A 21,687-nucleotide genomic window follows, 5' to 3' on the forward strand; every position below is an offset into this window, starting at 1 on the left:
GTGTGATGGTATTTGGATGTGGGACTTTTGGAAGGTGATTACGTTACGAGGGTGGAGCCCTCATGAACTGGGTCAGTGCCTTCAGAGTGTTCCTGGTCAGTTCTACTACATGAGGACCCAGTAAGAAGATGGGTTTCTGTGGACTAGGAAACATGCTTTCACTAGACACCAAATCTTTTGGCATCTTGATCTTGGCCTTCCCAACCTCCAGAACAGTGAGAAAGAAATGTTTTTTCTTTAAGTCACTTGGACTATGGTGTTTTTATGCTAGCAGCCTAAATGGATGAGGATACCACTTTCCATAGTTTACCAAAAAATAAAATTATATATACATATGTAATATATATTATATACACACTATGTATATTTTAAGTTATATTTATAAAATATATAAATTCAATTAGATATATAAAAAGAACAATGGTACAATAAACTATGGAAAGACAATAGAATTTTTAGTGAATATAATTATTGGATAGGCTAGTGGGCATAATATATAACATTAGTGAGTCTGTATTGCCTCATTTTTAGAATGAAAATAGTAATTTTTGTTAGAATAAAATCTTTATCATCCATAATATATAACCTTTGAAAATTTTCTTTATTTGTAAATATTTCCAGAAAGTATCCTGTCATCATTGACAACATGCCTTATGTATTCTATAGAAACCAGATGTGATCCATTGAGATGTTCAAGGGATAATTGTGCTTCTGGAATTTGGAGAATAGAAGAACTTTAAAAGGTTAACACAGTAAAATGCAAAGAACAGTTATAAATTGGGCCCACAAAAATGAAAAGTGGGGATTTTCCTGTCAGATTTTATAAAAAGCAGAGCCAGGTCTTTCCATTTTTATTTTAAGGTTAGGATAGAAGATAAACTAACTCCTTTTCTTCTCATGATTAAGTTTGTGTAGGTTTTGTAGTAAAATTTATCCCTTTCTTAAAAGTAATAGCAAAAGGGAATAAAGTTTTCTATACCTAGGGCTAATATGAAATTGGAACTTAGATGAAATTTCCCTTTCATGTACGCTCTAATATAAATCCAGATTCATAAATTTCAGCTTTCTGTTTGGACATTCTATAAAAATGATAATCTAAGTTGAGTTTAGTAAATGTCCATTTATTTATATAGAAAAGCTCTACATACCACTCATGTGCATTAATGATCTTTTATTGTAATACTTATTACTGTCCAACAAGTATGTTATCTAGGTCACAGAGGAAGATGTTGGCAGATATAGTTCCTACCCTAAGGTAGTTGTAGTTTATGATAACATGGAAGGGAACAGTCATGCAAAGAGTATTTGGGCAAATAATACCAATATCAAGTAAGAAACTTAAAAAATAATAGACTGATGTTTTGTTGCATTTTGGAAGAAAGAAGCAAAATAGTTATTCATATTTAAATAAGTTTAAAAAATTGGCACTTCTCCTATGATCCTAGGGAGAAATTCAAGGAAAATATGACTTAAGTGATAACTTGAATAGTAAAAGGAAATAAGTCAGAGAGACCAGCAGGGAGATATACTTGATATCAGAGAGATTTCTCACAGTACAATGATGAATTTTATCCATTGAGAATATAATTAGATTATATATCAACTATCAAAAGCAGTAGTGTGAGGAAGTCATTAGTAACTAACAATAGAGAGTCCTATAACTTGACTGGTAAGATGGCAGGAAGCAATATCAACAAAACATCTGATATTTTTAAAAAGATCATTCTTTTTCTTTATATTAAGAGTTTTATTTTTATTATCCTATTTTTATTTTTTAAATATTTTTAAATTTAAATTCAATTAATTAGCATATAATGTTTTGTTAGTTTCAGAGGTAGAGGTCAGTGATTCATCAGTCTTATATAAAACCCAGTGCTCATTACATTACATGCCCTCCTTAATGTCCATCACCCAAGAAACCTCAGTTTGTTGTCCATCACCATCCCCTCCAGCAAACCTCAGTTTGTTTCCTATGATTAAGAGTCTCTTATGGTTTGTCTCCCTCTCTGATTTTGTCTTGTTTTGTTTTTTCCTCTCTTCCCCTATGATCTTCTGTTTTGTTTCTTAAATTCCACATATGAGTGAGGTCATATGATGATTGTCTTTCTCTGATTGATTTATTTCGTTTAACATAATACCCTCTAGTTCTCTTCACATCTCTGCAAATGGCAAGACTTCTTTTTTCTTTTTTGATGGCTGAGTAATATTACATTGTATATAGATACCACTCTTCTTTATCCATTCATCTGTCGATGGACATCTGGGCTCTTTCCACAGTTTGGCTATTGTGGACATTGTTGCTATAAGCATTGGGATGCAGGTGCCACTTCGAATCACTACATTTGCATCTTGGGGTAGATCCCTAGTAGTTCAATTTCTGGGTCAAAGGGTAGTTCAATTTTCAACTTTTTGAGATACCTCCATAGTGTTTTCCAGAGTGGCTGCACCAGCTTGCATTCCCACCAACAGTGTAAGAGGGTTCCACTTTCTCCACATCCTTGCCAGCATCTGTCATTTCCTGAGGGGTTAATTTTAGCCATTCTGACAGGTGTGAGGTGGTGTCTCATTGTGGTTTTGATTTGTATTTCCCTGATGACAAGTGATGTGGAGCATTTTTTCATGTGTCTGTTGGCCATTTGTATGTCTTATTTGAAGGAATGTCTGTTCATGTCTTCTGCCCATTTCTTGATTGGATTACTTGTTTTTTGGGTGTTGAGTTTGATAAGGTCTTTATAGATTTTGGATACTAGCCCTTTATCTGATAAGACGTTTGCAAATATCTTCTCCCATTCTGCCAGTAGTCTTTTGGTTTTGTTAACTGTTTCCTTTGTTGTGCAAAAGCTTTTTATCTTGATGAAGTCCCAATAGTTCATTTTTGCCTTTGTTTTCCTTGTGCTGTGGCTGAGGTCACAAAGGTTGCTGCCTGTATTCTTCTCTAGGATTTTGATGGATTCCTGTCTCACATTTAGGTCTTTCATCCATTTTGAACTCATTTTTGTGTATTTTATTTTGAAAGATTTTATTTTATTTTTTTTGGTCAGAGAGAGAGAGCACAAGCAGGGGTTGTAGCAGGCAGAGCAGGCAGAGGGAGAAGCAGGCTCCCTGCTGCACAAGGAGCCCAATGTGGGACTCAATCCTGGCACCCTGGGATCACAACCTGAGCCTAAGACTGACACTTAATGAACTGAGCCATCCAGGCGTCCCTATTTTTGTGTATGTTGTAAGAAAGTGGTCCAGTTTAGGGGCGCCTGGTGGCTCAGGTGTTAAGCATGTGCCTTCAGCTCAGGGTGTGATCCCAGGGTCCTGCGATTGAGCCCCGCATTGGGCTCCCTGTTCTGCTGGGAGCCTGCTTCTTCCTCTCCCACTCCCCCTGCTTGTGTTCCTGTCTCGCTGGCTGTCTCTCTGTCAAATAAATAAATAAATAAAAATCTTAAAAAAAAAGAAAAAAGAAAAAAAGAAAGTGGTCCAGTTTAATTCTTCTGCATGTGACTGTCCAATTTTCCCAACACCATTTGTTGAAGAGATCTTCTTTTTTCCGTTGGATATTCTTTTCTGCTTTGTCAAAGATTAGTTGACCATAGAATTGAGGGTCCATTTCTGGGTTTTCTATTCTGAGAAAGAGAATTCCATTGATCTATGTGTCTGTTTTTATGCCAATACCATACTGTCTAGATGATTACAGCTTTGTAATAGAGCTTGAAGTCCAGAATTGTGATGCCTCCAATTATGGTTTTCTTTTTTAACATTCCTGTGGCTATTCAGGTTTTTTTCTGGTTCCATACATATTTTAGGATTATTTGTTCCAGCTCTGCGAAAAAAGTTGATGGTATTTTGATAGGGATTGCATTGAATGTATAGATTGCTCTAGGTAGCGTAGACACTTTAACAATATTTGTTCTTCCAGTCCATGAGCATGGAACATTTTTCCATTTCTTTTTGTCTTCCTCAATTTCTTTCATGAATGTTCTATAGTTTTCTGAGTACAGATCCTTTGCCTCTTTGGTTAGGTTTATTCCTAGGTATCTTATGTTTTGGGTGCAATTGTAAATGGAATCAACTCCTTAGTTTCTCTCTCTTCTGTATAGGAGTGCAACTGATTTCTGTGCGTTGATTTTATATCCTGCCACTTTGCTGAATTCCTGTATGAGTGTCTTTTGATTGGGGCGTTTATCCTATTTACATTCAGAGTAACTATTGAAAGATAGGAATTTAGTGCCATTGTACTGCCTGTAGAGTTACTGTTTCTGTATATTGTCTCTGTTCCTTTCAGGTCTATGTTACTTTTGGGCTCTCTCTTCTCTCTCTCTTGCTGGATAAAGTATTCTTGGGTGAATATTTTTCTCATTTAGTACCCTGAATATATCATGGCAGTCCTTTCTGGCCCACCAGGTCTCTGTGGATAGGTCTTCTGCCATCAAGTTCATGAGATACAGTACCTTTTAACCAGCACCAAGGGAATAACATAGCACACAAAGCAACATCATAGCAGAGGCTATTATTCTGCATGATTAATGTGCATTGCTTTTGGTGTGCCAGTCATTCCATACTTGGGACAATGTAGTCATGAGATAAGATGCTAGACAACCTAGACTTAGGGGAGTAATCAGCCGAGCAATCTCTTTCACTTTTTTCTTAATTAGCCCATAGTTGCCTCAGGTGCTCATCATTAACTCCAATCTTTAAAAAAGTAGATTATTCATTACTTGCTCTGGACAATAAAGCAAGTGCTTGGTTCAATATATAGTTCTTGGTTGGATTCTCATTTATCTTCTACCTGGTGTCCTATTTTTCTACAAATTTTTTGAACTATATTAGTATCTCAGGCATCCCTAAAGGTACGGAAAAAGCCACAGATACAGCTGTTAACTTTTCCCTTCCAGTGTCACCATATGGATTTTATGACAGTCGAATGACATACTAAAATTATGATGTTTAGCACAGTGAATGGCACAGTGTTTAAAACATACCAGTTAATAATTCTTATTTGCAAGGTTTGACATAGAAGATTGATATTTGGTTTTGAGGTTTTATCTGGCCATATCCATTTAGGATGTGAAATCTGTCACTGTAGTCACTGGCTTATCAATACTACTGCTGCTGCTATTGCTGCTATTACTACTAGTACTACTGAACACACACACACACACACCTTTCTATTTTTCCTTAGTAGTTACATTTGGAAGTAATTTTTACCTTGCTTTTTAATTAAGAACTGAAGATATGTGATTTTCCTTTGTTTATACCTTTATTACTAAATGAACACTTAGATATATATGTAAGTAGCTATTATGAAGAAGTAATTTCATTATAATATCAAAACTATGTTTATTTTATAACATTGGACTTAATTCTGAGTAGGCAAAGTTACTCAAGATCTTTTCCTGGCCTCAGCAAATTACTGGAATAATAGTCAAATTCTAGTGAAATTTACAAATAGAAATTCATGTTCTATAGCATTAATTTATATGCATGCTTACCCTTTAGCGTCATAGCTCTAGAAACTAAATGGCCGGGGAGGTGATAGCATTTTGCATTATTAGTCTTCAGAAAACTATAGAAATAAAGCAAGGAAGGGAAGCAAATAAAGTTGTTGTGTTATTTTCAGGGCTGATTTTCTCCCATGACTTCCTGAATCCATAAAATAAAGAAATAACACACTTTTGAGTATCTGGGGGTCCTCTGACTGTGGGCAATCTTATTTTTCAGATTTTAAAGGCTTTTGGAGAACATTGTTAGAAGAATTTTGTTTTTAGTTGTGACATTGTTTCTTGTCTCTCTTCCATTTCTGCCATTTCTCTTGCCCCTGTATTCATCTTGTTTCTAATTTAGTCTGATAGTATTACAACTTACTTCAACCAACCAGTTCAATTTAGAAAATCCTAAGGGGATAGTATAAACAAAGTTTTTGAGAAGTATAAGATAACAAACATCAACCCAAATCAACCCTAACTGGGACAATTCCCCTCTTATATTCTGTCAATTCCTAGGTGTGTTTTCTCTTAGAAAGGCTGTTTCTTCCCCTAGGAGGAGAAACTCTTTTCTATGATACTCTTTTTGGTAAATAATCTATGAATTTCTAAAGGAGAGAATGAATGTTTTTAAAGATTGCCTTTAAAAGGATATGTGCCAGGAGATCAACAGGAGCAATTCTTTGGTTCTTTAATGATTCTGTGCTTACACAATATGACTGTTTATTTCCCAGCAAGAGTTAGGGCTTTTAGACTCTTGGTAGCAGATAATGCATTAGTTTCCAAGTGAGTTAATGACTTAATCAGGACTCAATCACGTCCTAGCATATATAGGCTTAATAGTAATACATACTGAGCGAGGCCTTAGCATCTCAGGCTGATGAAAAAAGGAGCAAGTATAGATGAAGCTTGATGGGGGCAGGAATATGAATATAGTTACAAAGCCAAATCTTGCAGTAAATAATTACCTGCATATTATCTGAATGTCTCAGGAAAGTTATGGATATAGAAATTGTGGCCAAATACTTTACTCGGGTTCAGCAATATGAAAAGTCTAGCTGGCACAATGTGAGATTTGGTGGCATCCTTGTCCAAGTGATCTGTCCACTGTGGAAGTATTCTGACCATTGGGGTCAGGGTGGAGGTGTACAGTAGTTCTGTTTAACATCTTAAGGTGACAGCAAGAGTTAAGGAAGACAGGATATCAATACCAAGCAAAGAAGGTGTGATTCAGGCAAATGTTCCTTCCCTATTTGAGAGCTGGTATTCAAATCAGCATTGGAATTAGAATTACAAGTTTGTATGTATTAGCTCATTCCTGCTGAGAAGTTGATGCATTCTGTAGCTGGGCTGGACACCATATAATGTGTGTACTCTCAGAAATCAGTGTATAATTATATAATTGTAATTTTCATAAAATGGTAGGCCGAGGAGATTGGAGACAAGCCCACTCAACATCTCCTTCATACCATTCATTGCTATGCTTCCATGGAATTCTTAGGGAACTTGGAACACAGTAGCAACATGAGTAATTTTAGGAAAAGATAGCTGAAATATATAAGCATCAATTTTATAGTTCTTCAAATAAGCTTGATTTAATTAATCAAGTTATTTCAAATTAGAAATATAGCCAGTAATTGTGCTAACCTATTGGTGCCCAGTTTGTTTTTCCAAGCAGCAGTGTCCAGTCCATGATACGAGCACTGCAGTGGTTTTCTATATTTGACACTAATTCTGTAAACTCTTCTCTCTAATTTCTTTCAGATACAAAGAATACTAAGATTCTCACTGCAGGAACTCTAGGGTTTCTTGGTCCAAAATGTTTAGACTATTTGGATGATATAATGAGTATTCTTCTGACTTTGAGAAGATGAAGCAAGCTATTTAATTGAGATTATAGGTTTATGACTTTGTAATTTGCTTCCACTTCTTTTTTTTTAAAGATTTTATTTATTTATTTGACAGAGATAGAGACAGCCAGCGAGAGAGGGAACACAAGCAGGGGGAGTGGGAGAGGAAGAAGCAGGCTCACAGCGGAGGAGCCCGATGTGGGGCTTGATCCCATAACGCCGGGATCACGCCCTGAGCCGAAGGCAGACGCTTAACCGCTGTGCCATCCAGGCGCCCCTGCTTCCACTTTTTAAAAATAAAATTGCAGACAGATTATATTTTAGACTCAATCACTGCATTATACTGTACTTTGTTAAAATGAATCAGATCAGTTATTTAATGGAAATTGTCTCCAGTTGTATGTTATCCCTCTGCTTACCCACCTTTTCTATGTTCTAAAACTTTTGTGGTGCATGTTGGAAATACTCTTCAAGAGTGTATGTCTCAGTTCCCAAACTTTGGTGTCAGAATCACCTGCAATGCTTATTTAAAAAATAGATGCTTTGTCCTACCCTAGACCTACTTCACAAGGTGACTCTGCTCTAATACAAAGCTACCAGTCAGCTAGTTGTGGATCCATTCCTCACTCCAGCACTTCTTTACTTTGGATTTGAAGATAGATATATTCATTCAATATTCAGCAAACGTTTGTTGATTGTCTACTGTGTTCTGGAGACTGTTATGTACCAGTGACCCAAGATGAACAGGACATATTTCTGTCTTCAAGAAGTATATCATACATGGGAGATAGAGTTCTAAAGCACATCACAATGTGATACATAGTGCATTAGATAAATTCAAAGTGCAATAGGAACAAAGGGAAAAAAATAGCCAATGGACTTAGGAAAGAAGAGGAAGGTACATTATTTCACAGAAGATATGATATGTGAGCTGGGTTGAAGCAATATCCCAGAAAAGCAGACTGATGTCTTAGAGAGAGAAAAATAAATATCCCTGTGTGCTCAAACAGAAGGAGAAGTTCTTCAGGAGCCTACTGTGCATAAGCAGAAATCCAGGGTCTTAATTGAGAAGCGTTCAGTGAATTGTAGTAAGGATACCCTACTATCTGTAGATGATGAGAAATACTGAAAGATTTTGAGGAAAGTGGCGATATGACTATATGGAGTTCTATAGCTGCTTATGTATGAAAAGGAAAGTAATCTCTTAAAAGGCAGTCTGCCTTTGTATCTCCACTGCACCAAAACAGCTAAATAACATTGGCTTTCATGAATGAATATACAATGTAAAATAATCAGCTTTGATTTTTTAAATGAAATTGATTGCATAACTGCTATCTGAGACTTAGGATCAAAGATTCCAGTTATCTTGCTATTGGCAATGTTCCAAATGACACAAATTCTGTGTTTTTAAAAAAAGTAAAAAAAATGCAGTTATTAAGTATATAAACATCTGAATAAAATGATGTTATTTTTAAATTCTCCTCTTTCCTATTTGAATTTTTTGTTTGTACATCTAATTCTTAAATGCAGTTCAGCTGTGACAGCCAAAAGTGCTGTCATACAACACACCAAAGTGGCCTATCCCCATGTTTGTCCTTCATCATCTCAGGGTTCTTGTTCAATCTTCAGGGACAGAGGAGAAATGAAAAAAAGCCTAAGGACAGGCCAAGGAGATTCACTGACTATTTATAGAATAACCTTCTGTTAGAGAGACTCAGCTCTTCAAAGAGAGGGAACTAAAGCTTTGTGTGTGTGTTTAAAAGAAACAGCAGCATTGCAAAATATAAGGAAACAACTCCTAAATCAAAGGAATACTTTGTAATTATAAAAGAAGGTAGGAGATAAATGTGAAATTTAATAGTGATCTAAAGTGAAATGATTCTTAGTGTCATCTATTCTTTTGTTGTTCTCTTGGGATGTTATATTTTGAGAATATTAGGCAAGTCTGCTGCTTCCCCAAGACCTGCCCAAACAGTAAAACATTAGAAAGTTAACATCACTTTTGCACCTTGAACACTGTCTGTATACCACAGTTGAATTTTTTTGTAAGTACAAAAATTGGTAAATGTTGTTGCACGGTGGCTTCAAAGTAACTGTACCATTTAAATAATATTTTACCTAATTTTAAAAATTACACTCTTTTGGATCATAAGTCTTGCCCAATTTAAACATTGAAATTGTGAGAGATACATTTTCCTTTTTTGTTTGGAACCAATTTCATGGAGCTGTAGTTTTTCGCAACACTTTTATTATATAACCAGGCCCAGAAGATCCCCATCCCCCATCTTTTCACTATAATGTTTTCTTCCCATTTTATTCCAGAAGATGCCAAGACAGCCTCCTGGTGGGTTACCTTGGCAACCTCGTGTGTCATGTTTTAGAGTGTCCCAGGGCTGCAGTTTTATTTCCATTTGCATGCACTTCAGTCAGCTAACTGTAAATTTAAAAGGCCTGTTGTAGAATCAATCCTTTTTTTTTCTTACAGAATGAAAAACAGATAATTAGGATTACTGTTCAGTAAAATCCACTTATCTTTAGTACAGTTTGTGGGAAATCTTGGACTACACTTACCTAAAGTCGTGATATTTTTCACATGGCACTTCATAAGCTGATGCTGTAATGCCACATAATATAATATACAGTGTATTATATACATAATATAATAGTCAGTGTGACAGCTTGATCTCATCTTTGAAAAGCATGTCACTTTACAGTCTTTTGATGACAACTATACAGGGCTTTACTCAGTGGAGCTTTTGACATGTCAATCAGGGTAAGACTGCAGTTTTTCAAGATTATTTTATTATATCAAGTTATAAATTTCAAACAGCCCCAATCAAACAAATACTAAAGATATATCATTTTGATATTTCTCATCTAGAGTCACATCTTTTTAGCTATATCATTTAAAAGTTACTGACATAATTGCTTTTTTATGAGCTTAAAATTCTTTTTAACATATTTTTGTAGAGAATAGCTTACAATTTGTATTAATCTTCAAAGACAGACTTTGGCAGTTTTATAAAAAGCAAGAGATATAGAAGGCCTGAAATTTGAGCAAAGCTGTACATAAAGTTAATAGCAAAGCTGGGATCGAGCCCAGAGTCAGACTCCATGCTCAGCATGGAGATTCTCTTTCTTCCTCTATCCCTCCTGCTCGTGTTCTCTCTCTCTAAAATAAAAGCTTGAAGTAGATAGAAGACAGGACTGGTGCCCAGACTAACTTTGACAAAGCCATTCAGCTTGTTTGTGATAGATGAACTAACAAAATTCAAATTTGCCTAATCAACGTCTTGTTTTTAAAACACTATTAAAATCTTTCCCAAACCTTAGTTCTTCATAACACCAATGATTTCTTCTGATTTTTTTTTAGGTCAGTAGTTTTAATGCTAATATATCAAAGGTTGCTTCTCCTATAACCATAACAAGGTTAGTTAGAACTGAATGACTGTGGAATAGATTATCTCCGGTTCTGAGCAGCCATAATTGAAAGCATTGAGCAGATCTTTTAGTCCAGCATGACTTTTCATTTCAAATATTTTGAGAGCACCTTAAGTGCAGATGGATGAGTTAAATTCATCTTTTCCTATTCATGGGATGTTGTCAGTTATTGCTCCATGCAGAGCTCCATTCTTGTTTTCATTAGTTCTTTCTCTTATTTTTCACAACTGTATTGTGACATAATTTACATAAGACAAACTGCACCCATGTAAAGGGTATGATTTGATGAGTTTTGACATATGAATACACCTATGAAACGATCACTACAGTGAAGATAACGAGCATATCCATCAGTCACAGAAGTTTCCTTTTGCCTCTTTGTGATCTCTCCTTCTCACCACTCTCCTAACCAGAGATCAGTTTTCTGTTGCTATAGTTTGCAACTTCTAGAGTTTTCTATAAATGGAATGATGCAGTATTCATTAATTTTTGTCTGCCTTCTTTCATGCAGCATGATTATTTTGAGATCCATTCATGTTGCAGTGTGTATCAGTACTTCCTTCCTTTGATTACTGAGTAGTATTCCACAGTACAGAATTTGTTTATCAATTCATCTATTAGCATTTGGGTCATTTCCAGTTTTTGTCTATTATCAGTAAAGTTGTTATGAGCAATAACATATATCTTTGTGTGGACATAGGTTTCTTTTCTCTTGTATGAATAGGTGTGGAATGGCTGGGTTATATGGTAAGTGGATGTTCACTTTAATTTTTAGAGTGTCAAACTGTTTTACAAAGTGGATATGCCGTTTTAGAATGTCACTATCTTTGGGCAAGAGTTCCACATTTTCATGAATTCTTGGCCCAGTCAATTTTTTAGTTGTCACTATCCTAATGCATGTTAGTGGTATCCCATTGTTGCTTTAATTTACATTTCCTAATGACTACTGATATTGAATGTCTTTTCGTGTGTGTGTGTGTGTGTGTGTGTGTGTGTGTGTGTTCTTTTCCAAATGAATACTTTCTTTGGTGAGGTGTCTGTTTAAGCCACTGGCCCATTTTCTATTGGATTTTCTTATTATTCAATTTTAACAGTTCTTTGTATATTCTAGATACACATCTTTTATCAGATATGTTTTGCGGATATTTTCCCTTACTCTGGAATGGGTCTTTTCCATTCATGACACAGTGTCTTAGAAAAGCAAAATTTCCTAATTTAACAAAGTCCAATTTGTCTTTTTTTTTTTTTCTTTCACAGATCATGCTTTTGGTGTTATATTTAAGAAATTGTTGCTTAACTCAAAGTCATAGAGGTTTTCCACTCTATTATTCTAGATGTTTTATACTTTTAGGTTTTATATTCAGGTTTAAGATCTATTTTGAATTAATTTTTATATGTGATACAAGGTGTGGGTTGAGGTACTTTTCTTTATTTCTTTTCTTTTCTTTTTTTCTTTTTGCATAGAGATGCCCATTTGTCAAAAGATTATATTTTTCCATTCGAGTAACTTTGCATCTTTATTGAATATCAATTACCTATGTATGTGTAGGTGAATTTCTGGACCTTGGACACTATTTTATTCCATTGATCTACATGTTTCTTTTTTTTTTTTTTTCTTCAAGGTTTTATTTATTTATGAGAGAGAGAGAGAAAGCATGACCAGGGACCAGGGGAGCAGCAGGCAAAGGGAGAAGCAGACTCCCCACCGAGCAAGGAGCCTGATGTGGGGCTTAATCCCAGGATCCTGGAATTACAAACTGAGCCGAAGGCAGAGGTTTAATGACTGAGACACCCAGGCGTCCTTATGTGTTTCTTTTTTTACTTGTTCTTTTGTTTGTTTCCCCCTTTTTATTCCTATTTTCTTCACCCTGATGGAGGCTTCTTATTGTATATATAACATGTACATATATGTCTCTGTATGTATACGTGATATATTTATCTTACATATATTATATATATTATGTGTGTATCTTAAAATATATAGTTATTTTGTACAACATGTTTTACATATTTTGTATATACTCTTTATTCTGTTTGATACTTTTTATAATATTCATAATATATTCAAAATATTTAAATTCTCACTCATACTTCTCTTAGTAAATTTACCTCACGAATTGTATCTAATTGCTCCATAGTATCTGACTGTGAGCATCCAGTACTTATGCTGCTTATCTATTCCCAGAAGAATGGGTACCTGGTATGCGTGTCTTCAACTTTCTGGAAATACATAAAACACTACAATGGATATCCTTGTAGAAATACCTTTGTGAAACTCTGAGAGGATTTCTCTTAAGTGTGGGGCCACTGGGCCAGAATTTATACACATATTCAATTTGACTATATACTGAGCAACCATTTCGCAGTAAAGCCAGAACAATTTATTTTCCAACCAGTTGTGCAAGAGGATTCCTAGTTCTTTGCATCATTGACAACACTTGGTATTATACCACATCCATTTTTTTTCAGTTCAGTAGGTGTAGAAGTATACTATCTTTTTAATTTGCATTTTTCAAATTGCTAGTTAATTTGAGCAACTCATTTACATGTAAACTACATGAGTTTCTCTTTCTGTGACTTGTCTTTTAATTTTTTGGTCAATTTTTCTATCGTGTTTGCTATTCACTCCCAGTTTATTTGTGGAAGCTTCTATATTCTAGATTAATGTTCAATAGAATTTCTGCAGTGATGGAAATGTTTTATATCTGTGCCGTATAATATAATAATACTAGTGGTGTATGGCTGTTATGCACTTGGACTATGGCTGGTGGCATTGAGGAAGTGAATTTTTTTTTAAAGATTTTATTTATTTATTTGACAGAGAGAGAGACAGGCAGCGAGAGAGGGAACACAAGCAGGGGGAGTGGGAGAAGAAGAAACAGGCTTCCCGCGGAGGAGCCTGATGTGGGGATCTATCCCAGAACTCCGGGATCACACCCTGAGCCAAAGGCAGACACTTAACGAGTGAGCCACCCAGGCGCCCCAGGAAGTGAATTTTTAATTTTATGTAATTCCCACTGCTTAGTCACTTGTGGCTAGTGTCTACTGTGCTAAAGAGTGCAGCGCCTCTGATTGCTCCCTTGGCAATGTTGAATACTGCACTTAGCTTATTTTTGGCTGTTATCTGTTTGCTACCTTTTTCTGTGGTCTTTTTCATTCAATAGAAATCTTCACCTTTGATCTATAAAAGCACATCAATTTTTGACTTAGGGTTTTCAGTTTCAGGGTTTTCTTTAATACATATGGGTTCCCATGTTAAGGTCACAAAGATATTCTCCTGCATTTTTTTTTTTAATTTATGGTGTCAATTAAATGATTCAGTCTTATTTTCATCTGTGTAATCATATGGAGTTTTCCCTCCATAATCTAGTAATCTCTTTGTCACTCATTGCTTTGTGGAACCTTGTCATGTATCAAATTACGTTTATGTCTTTCTGAGCTCTGTATTCTTTCTATTGGTTATTTCTCTGTGTTGCTTATTCCGTATGCTTTTCTTACTGCTGTTATGACATGTTTTAATATCCGACAGGACATATACCTGGTTTTTTGGTCAACTTTCTCAAAATTGCCTTAGCTTTATGTACTTCTTTATCTTTCATGTAAACTTATTTTTAAACCTTGATCTTTATTTATTAAGGTATATTTTACATATAGTATGTATATAACCATGTCACTACTATCTAGAACAAAATGTAGAATGTGTCCATCACCCCCAGAATCTCTCCATGCCATTTATACTCCATATCACTTAATCTCCAGAGGTAATCGATATTCTGAATTCTATAATTATAATTTACCATATTCCTTTGGTCTGACTTCTTTCAATCAACATGATGTTTCTGAGATTTACTCGTGTTATTGCATCAGTAACTTATTCTTTTGACTGTCATATATTATTCCATTTTATGAATATACCACCTAGTGTTTATTTAATTTCATGACACTTGGATGGCTTCCATTTTGGAACTATTCAATGGTGTGCTGGTAAACTGGCCCAGGTCGGGGAGAAGAAGTACGGAGACACACTGATTTGCAGCCTTTGCCAGTTCCCCTGGTGTAAGTGCTTTAACTGTGGCCAATTTCAAGTTGCATGGCTTAACAATAAGCTCATAAAATTCCTTATGAGCTTCTGCGAGCTGACCACAACATACACCTGGAGCTATCATGAATAAAGCTGCTCTGGATATTCTTGTACAAGGGTTTTGTTGTTGTTGCTGTTTTTCTTTTGGTATATATGAACTAATTTCACTTGGGTATGTGCTAATTGCAGGATTTCTGGGTCATAGCATAGGCATTTGTTTAATTAGTAGATTCTGACAAATTTTCTAGTTTGCTGATAATTTTTACAACGTATAGGAATAGACTTTATCAGTTCCTTTTCTTTGTATATGAACATAATCTTGAGTTTTTTCTTTCTGACCTATCAATAAGAATTTTAGAAATATGTATTTTTTGATGTTAAACTTACATATATTCATAATGTCAATCATATTTGATCATATTCTCTTTTGAACACACTCTAGATTTGGCTAGCTAAAAGTTTAGGCATATGTAGAGGGGGAAAGGGAGAGGCAGAGAGGGAGAGGGACTATTTTTTACTAAAATGAAAAAAATATAATATTAATTTCCAAATTAAGATTAAAATTTACAGTGTATAAATTAAAATATATAAATACTTGCCCAAATTTTCTACTGTTGAATATTTTTAACATGAATTTCTCCTTATTTTTATTAAATTTTCACTTTCCCTATTCTTTACGGCTGTAATCCTAAAACTATCATTTTCAATCCTGGCAGTACATTGGAATCACCTGGGGAGCTGTTACACTAATTCTAGGTTCTCACCCATACAAATCAGAATCTCTGTGGTTGGAACATAGGCAGTCTTATTTTTAAAGCCCTACAGGTGGTATGTGTATACAGCCAGAGTTCAGGTTCAATATTCTGAAATATGTTGAAGTATGGGGCAGGATGCTGTAAATGTTGAGAAATGGCTGTTAGAATCACGTGGGTCATCCGTCTCTGCTCACACAGAATTTGCTGTGCTGGAGAAGCCTAGGTGATCATGAAATACACATGCATGCAACACACATATACACAAACCTCAAGCCTCTCTTTCGTGAGGTAAAACTTCAATTTCAGCCAATTTTTATCAGGTGTTCAGTGTTGAAACCTAAGATGCCTCAGCCTGTCTTAGTTTTGGAGGAGCTCTCTGCTTTCGCTGCTCCAGCTCTTTCATCATCTTCAGCAATGATCTTCACCTGCTGATTGCAATTTGTCAAAATTTGATTAAGGAGAGGAATAAATTAGAGGACTTCTAGTTCTGCTCTGGCTATGAAGTTCTGTGATTCTTAGATGTTAATTTTCTTACTTAGCTTTCTTTATTAGTTATGAAGTTTATCAACCAGCTATCCAGTCATTTCCAGTGAAACATGTTTTTTCCCCCCATTTTATGCCCCAATTATCATTTCCCTTTTTTGTCTGAGGAGAATTGCTGAAAAATTTCCAAGTGAGAGTCTACCACATGTCCATGGTTTCAATAAATTCTTTTGATTTTCCTAATAGGAGAAACCCAGTATTTTCCAATTCCTTCTCTCCCCTCCTTGCTACAGATAGGTTTTCCTTGTTTATTCATTCATCTCTGTCTACTTTTGCTAACCATCTGCTTCTGTAAAAGCATATTGAAAGAACTATTTTAAAATGTCACTGATCCCTAATTAACAAAGTGAAATTTTCTATAATCTTAAGATTATTTTGGGTACACTTGATGAGATAGCTTTCAAGTCCATCAACAGTAGAGGCTTTCCATATATATATATATATATATTAGATTTTATTTATTTATTTGAGAGAGAAAGAGCACAGGGGGAAAGGGATAGGGACAAGCAGACTCTCCGCTGAGTACGGAGCTCAATGAAAGTTTCCAACCCAGGACCCTGAAATTATGACCGGAGCCAAAGGCAGACACTTAACTAACTGAGCCACCCAGGTGCCCTTCCACTATCAATCCTCAAAGTATGGGTTGTTAGGAGACAACCAAGACTCCAGAGGAACCCATCACAAAGAGAGTTAGCCCAAGCCTAAGGCTTGAATTCAGGTTTATCAATTTCAGTCTCGAAGTCTCAATAAGGAATAGAATTGTTGTTTTGTTTGTTTTGTTATTAAGTCTGTTGAGCCTGTTTATTTTGCAGAGTTCATGAACAGTTGCCAAGTGTGATCCAGGTAGGTAAAGTGGAGAAAGGCATACCAATTATAAAAGTTAATTTGGAAGAGTAGAAAGAATATAAGACCCCAAACTCTTGTTTACTCACTGTTGTTCAGGAAGCTTCAGTTTCCCCTTCTCTAAGATGGAAGGCAAATTCTTATTTCAGTTACCTATGAGTAATAAATGACATAGTATACACAAATGTTTTTTTGAAATTTGAAAAGTGCGAAAAAACATGTTGTGGATGCTGAGTGAAATCACTGGGAGGAGAGTATTTTTATGAGATGTTCATAGAGGTAAGTCAAAACCAGAATCCTAAACTAGAGCTCTACACAGACTCCAGTTAATAGTGAGAGTTCCGTAATCTTCATTGGATGCCTTTCAGTTTAGTTAACTTTGTTCCACATGAACAAATTTCCATTGCTACAGATAGAATTAATCTCTTAGAAATTATGTGAATACATTTAACATAATTATTTTAGTGCAGTTTTTCTCCCATGATCAGCAAACTAAGGACTGACAATAGACCTTTTATCAAAAAGTAAAGTATATGTATTTTAATTCAATATGTAACATCTTTTCATTAACTTGATTTCGTAAATGAAATAGGATCTGAAACCTTGTCTAACAGTATGTTGCATTTCTTTTCCATTTTTGTCAGATTTAATCTGTAAATTTTTAATATATTTACATTTTGGGTGATCTACAATGCCCTTGATTAGTGTATTCATCCATTTCCCATCTATACAGGGCAATTAACCTTATTTTTTCCTGGAGACTATTTTTAATACATTAGGGAAAGGAAACAGAACATAAAATGCCAGTAAAGAAACTGCCATGCCCTCAATTTGCTCTCAATTTTGAATAATATAGGTAAAAGTATATGATAGCCCCAGGAAAGCTCTCCGTGTTGTCTACCACATAAAGCATCCTGGGAATAATGTAAAGAAGTAGATTTTTCCAAACTATTTTTAAAATTCAGTACTTGAATGGTATAGGTCAATGGTTCTTTAAGAGGAAGAGGAGATGGTTTTGCTCCAAAAGAACCTTTGGTAATATCTGGAGACCGCTCTCATTTTAAAAGCTGAAAGGATACTGCTGGTACCTCGTCAGGAGAGGCCAAGGATGCTGCTCCACGTCCTACAATGCACAGGACAGCCCCACAACAAACATTGCCCTGCCCAAAATGTCAGTAGTGTTAAGCTTGAGAAACCCTGGTTCAGATTCAATCGGCAATCAAATGTCACGATTACTTGAATCTATTCGTTGAGGCTTGTGGATGGAAAAGAAGTTTCACACAGATTGAAATAAGTGTTTTATTATTTTTTTAGAGCCATGGTTTCAGCTTTCAGCACTGTAGTGCTGTGGTGTTTACATTGGTTTCACCTCTGACATTTTCAAGTTAGAGAACATAAAATCCAAAAAGGTAAGCATGAGGAGGAAGTAGGAATACGGTGGTGTCCTTTCATGTTCCATGCAGTTTATTTTGAGGGGGTTTGGTGGGGGAGACGTGCTATAGTGTAAAGGAGTTGGAGAGAATATAGAATGTTTAGACTCAGGATTAATTCTGAATGGGCAGGTATGTACCAGTCTCTCAACTCAACCTCAGATGGTACAGCGGCCCGTGGTCCCAGGACTGGCAAGGACACTGGGACACAGGGTTTAGGTTTGGTCCTGGCCACTGGCCGTTGTGAAACCCTTGAACAGGGGCCTGAAGTCTTGAGACTCTGACGAGCACGGCCAGGAAAGTGGCTGCTAGGCCCCGGGAGCGCTGTCGGTCCTCCTTCACAGGAACAATGGACAGGCCAGATGGAGAGAGTCCTCCAGCACCTATTTCAGCTACATTGAGGCTAGTGCATATCTGACGCGCAGGCGTGGGGCGGGGCGTTCGTGGGTAGGCGGGGCGCAAGGGTCTAGAGTCCGCGGCAGGCAGAGCAGTTCGCGGTGCCTTCTGGACGAGCTCAGGTTCTGAGTGCAGAGCTTCCCTGGCTTAGGCGGCTACGCAGCGTGCTAGGAGGTCTCTGCTTCCCTTGGCCCCGCGGTCCTGCGCCCTCTGCATACCCGCTGAGTGAGTACCTCTGGCCTCCTTGTCTTTTCCTGGGGGGAGCCGCGGGGGAACCCAAAGCACGCCATGGGCGCAGGGTGAGCCCCACCTGTGCCCATCCCGAATCCCTGCGCCCCACAGGACCTCAGTTCTCTGCCCAGGTTTTTTGTTTTATTTTTGTTGTTTGTGGTTTGTTGTTTTTGCCGAGAACCTACAGTCAACACTGTTGGTAGTTGGTTTTGTCTGCTTAGACATCCCAAGAACTGAAAGTTCCCAAATGGTTCCCAATTTCCCCCATTTTCAGGAGGAGAATGGAGTAGGCTGAGGGGAGTGGGGAGATTTGACCTAGTGGAAACAGTTAAATAAATTAACGTGTTTATGAGATAGTTTCTTTTTAAATCATTCTAAGCTTTTTCATGTTTCCCAAATTCCTCTTTTATTTCCTTGAACAAATATGACCCGAAGTTAGACTCTGTGGAAAATAAAGTTCACGTTGAGAGTAAAATTTAGAGGGTTCTCACTGGATAAACAGACCGGTTTAATGGAATAATTCTGTTCAGCCGAAGCAGGGCTGGTTAACGATATAGCAGGTTAAGTCCTTTCAAAAGCTTGAAGATAAATTCTCATTATGTTTCTTCATCTAGAAATAACGTTGGTTTTTATATAAGAAAGAAAGTTAAGGTTAGTGCCAATTTTGTTAAACAGAACCCTGGTACTGTGCTTATTTCACTGAAAAATACTTTGGGACAGTCTGTGAATGCAACCTATTTAGAAGAATTTTTGGGGGGCAGGGAGAAACTTTGCAATATAAAGCAAATTTAATAAAAGGAGTCTGAAGATTTTTGTTGGAGCTTTGCTAATATTGGGGTCTAAAACAAGTCACTTAACACTTTGAAGCCAGATACCTTCATCTTAAAACCAAAAGGCAATCAGTGGATTGATTAGTGGGAATATTCTATATATGCTATATGTAATATGCTGTACATGCCATAATGCTAGGTTTTTCACACTGGACATGCACAATCAGCTTCCCCACTCCCAACAGCTTTTGTTAGAGCAGTTGGAGGTGGGGTAGGGTCTTTCTCAGGTGATTCCGATTAGCTTCTTCATTCCTGCATCAGGAAATCCTTGACTCTTTCTGCACTAGAAGCTGGATAAGTTATCATTTGACTTTGTAAACTGGGTATTTGATTTTTCTGCCAAAGTTTATCCCTTAGTCCTTTTTTTTTTTCCTTCTGAAGCACGTAAGTAGTAAAACATACGTTTTAAGCTGGGTGGCATGGTGAATACTTGACCTTTAAGTTGTAATTGAAATGTTATTCCGTTGTCTAATTTTTGTCTAAACGTGAGTATAGCACACCACATGTGCTGAGTTCACTGTGTGCAGGTCTAGACTTTTAAGAATGAATACTTTCTTACTGGGCTGTAGGAAAATAATTTTGTAAGCTAAGCCTTTAAACTCTAATTTGTTTCACTTGTCTCACTGACTGCATGAGTGCCTTCATGTAAGGTAGGCTCACCTGAGCAACTGCTCATCCTTAACATGTGCCCTGTTTTTCTTGATTGCACTGGAATTTACCTTGAATCATTAGTATCTGTGAATTTTTTGTTTTGTTGAATACTTAATACTTATCATCAAGCTATGCTTAGAGATTATCCTACATTTATTTATATGGATTGCAGACTATATCCATGTAAATACATTTGAAGGTAACTAAAATATTTGCTCTGATTTTATCATGAATATACATATATCTATGGGATTTTGAGGGGTTGGGGATTTGCTACACCTTTTTCTGGTTGATATTAATTTGAGTAAAGATTTTTTTTTAGCCCTTGTGAGGTGTTATTTTGCATTGCTTAGGTTGGATGGCTAGTCTTTGCAAATCAATTTTGTAAACCTATTCATCAGCTATTTCCAAGATTACAGTTGGGAAAATTCTCTATTTTTAACTTCTTTCAAACATACCATAATGTGTGAAAATTACAAAATTTCAAACAAGGATTATAAGAATGTGCTAGTGTGTTGGGCACGTTCCAAGTCAGATCTATACTACCCAGGGGGACTTGGAAATAAGCTAGTGAAATTGAGTTTTCAATTCTGAGCTTATCAGTTACTAGGAGAATATGTTAGGGGCAGCTAGAGGTTTGATGAATGCATTGAGACCTGTGGAGAAGACTTGTTTGGGCCAGATTAACAGTGCTTCCAACCATTTTGCATGTAGAAATGGAAGGGGATGCTTTATGAGGAGGGTAATGTTCCCCCCTCACTTGAAATTAACTTGGAGAAACTTCCAAATGTCCATTCATTGAGCCTGATAACATTTCCTGGAGTTTTGGAGATTAATACCTCATATATGTGCCTGAAGAGATGAGACAGATGCCCCTGCCTGACCCCAGAAGGGTAGAAAGCTGCATTAGGAGTCAACTGCACTGACGTTGGTAGGGGAAGGATATAAATGCTTAACTGATTCTTGGAAAGGAGTTGGTTTGAAGCCATTTGGAAAGTTTGTCTACCCGAAAAGACCAAAGGTGGGACTCTGGAAGCACAGGGAACTTAGGGGAACCCACCAGCAGAGACAAGAATATTCCATGTTAGACGTTGAGCATTCACAGTGAATGAAGCTTTGAGAGATTGACCAATGTGTTTATTCTCCCCCACCCCCAATCAGGAGTTGT

General features: G+C 36.5%; 1 protein-coding gene across 3 annotated transcripts in view; it reads left to right on the top strand.

Annotated features, from left to right (window-relative positions):
- The window catches only part of THSD7A (thrombospondin type 1 domain containing 7A), a 773,396-nt gene that overhangs the window by 85,098 nt on the left and 666,611 nt on the right, over nucleotides 1–21,687 (top strand). The window contains exon 1 of one of the 3 annotated variants that reach the window (XM_087861024.1): nucleotides 18,905–19,032. The exons of the other annotated variants lie outside the window; for them this stretch is intronic. The gene's annotated coding sequence lies outside the window, so the exon portion shown is untranslated. Of the gene's footprint in view, nucleotides 1–18,904; nucleotides 19,033–21,687 lie in introns of those variants that run through there. 3 annotated transcript variants of the gene reach the window in all.

The sequence above is a fragment of the Ursus americanus genome, chromosome 3, assembly GCF_024610735.1.
Source record: "Ursus americanus isolate L20-20 chromosome 3, mUrsAme1.1.p, whole genome shotgun sequence".
NCBI classification, from domain to species: domain Eukaryota; kingdom Metazoa; phylum Chordata; class Mammalia; order Carnivora; family Ursidae; genus Ursus; species Ursus americanus.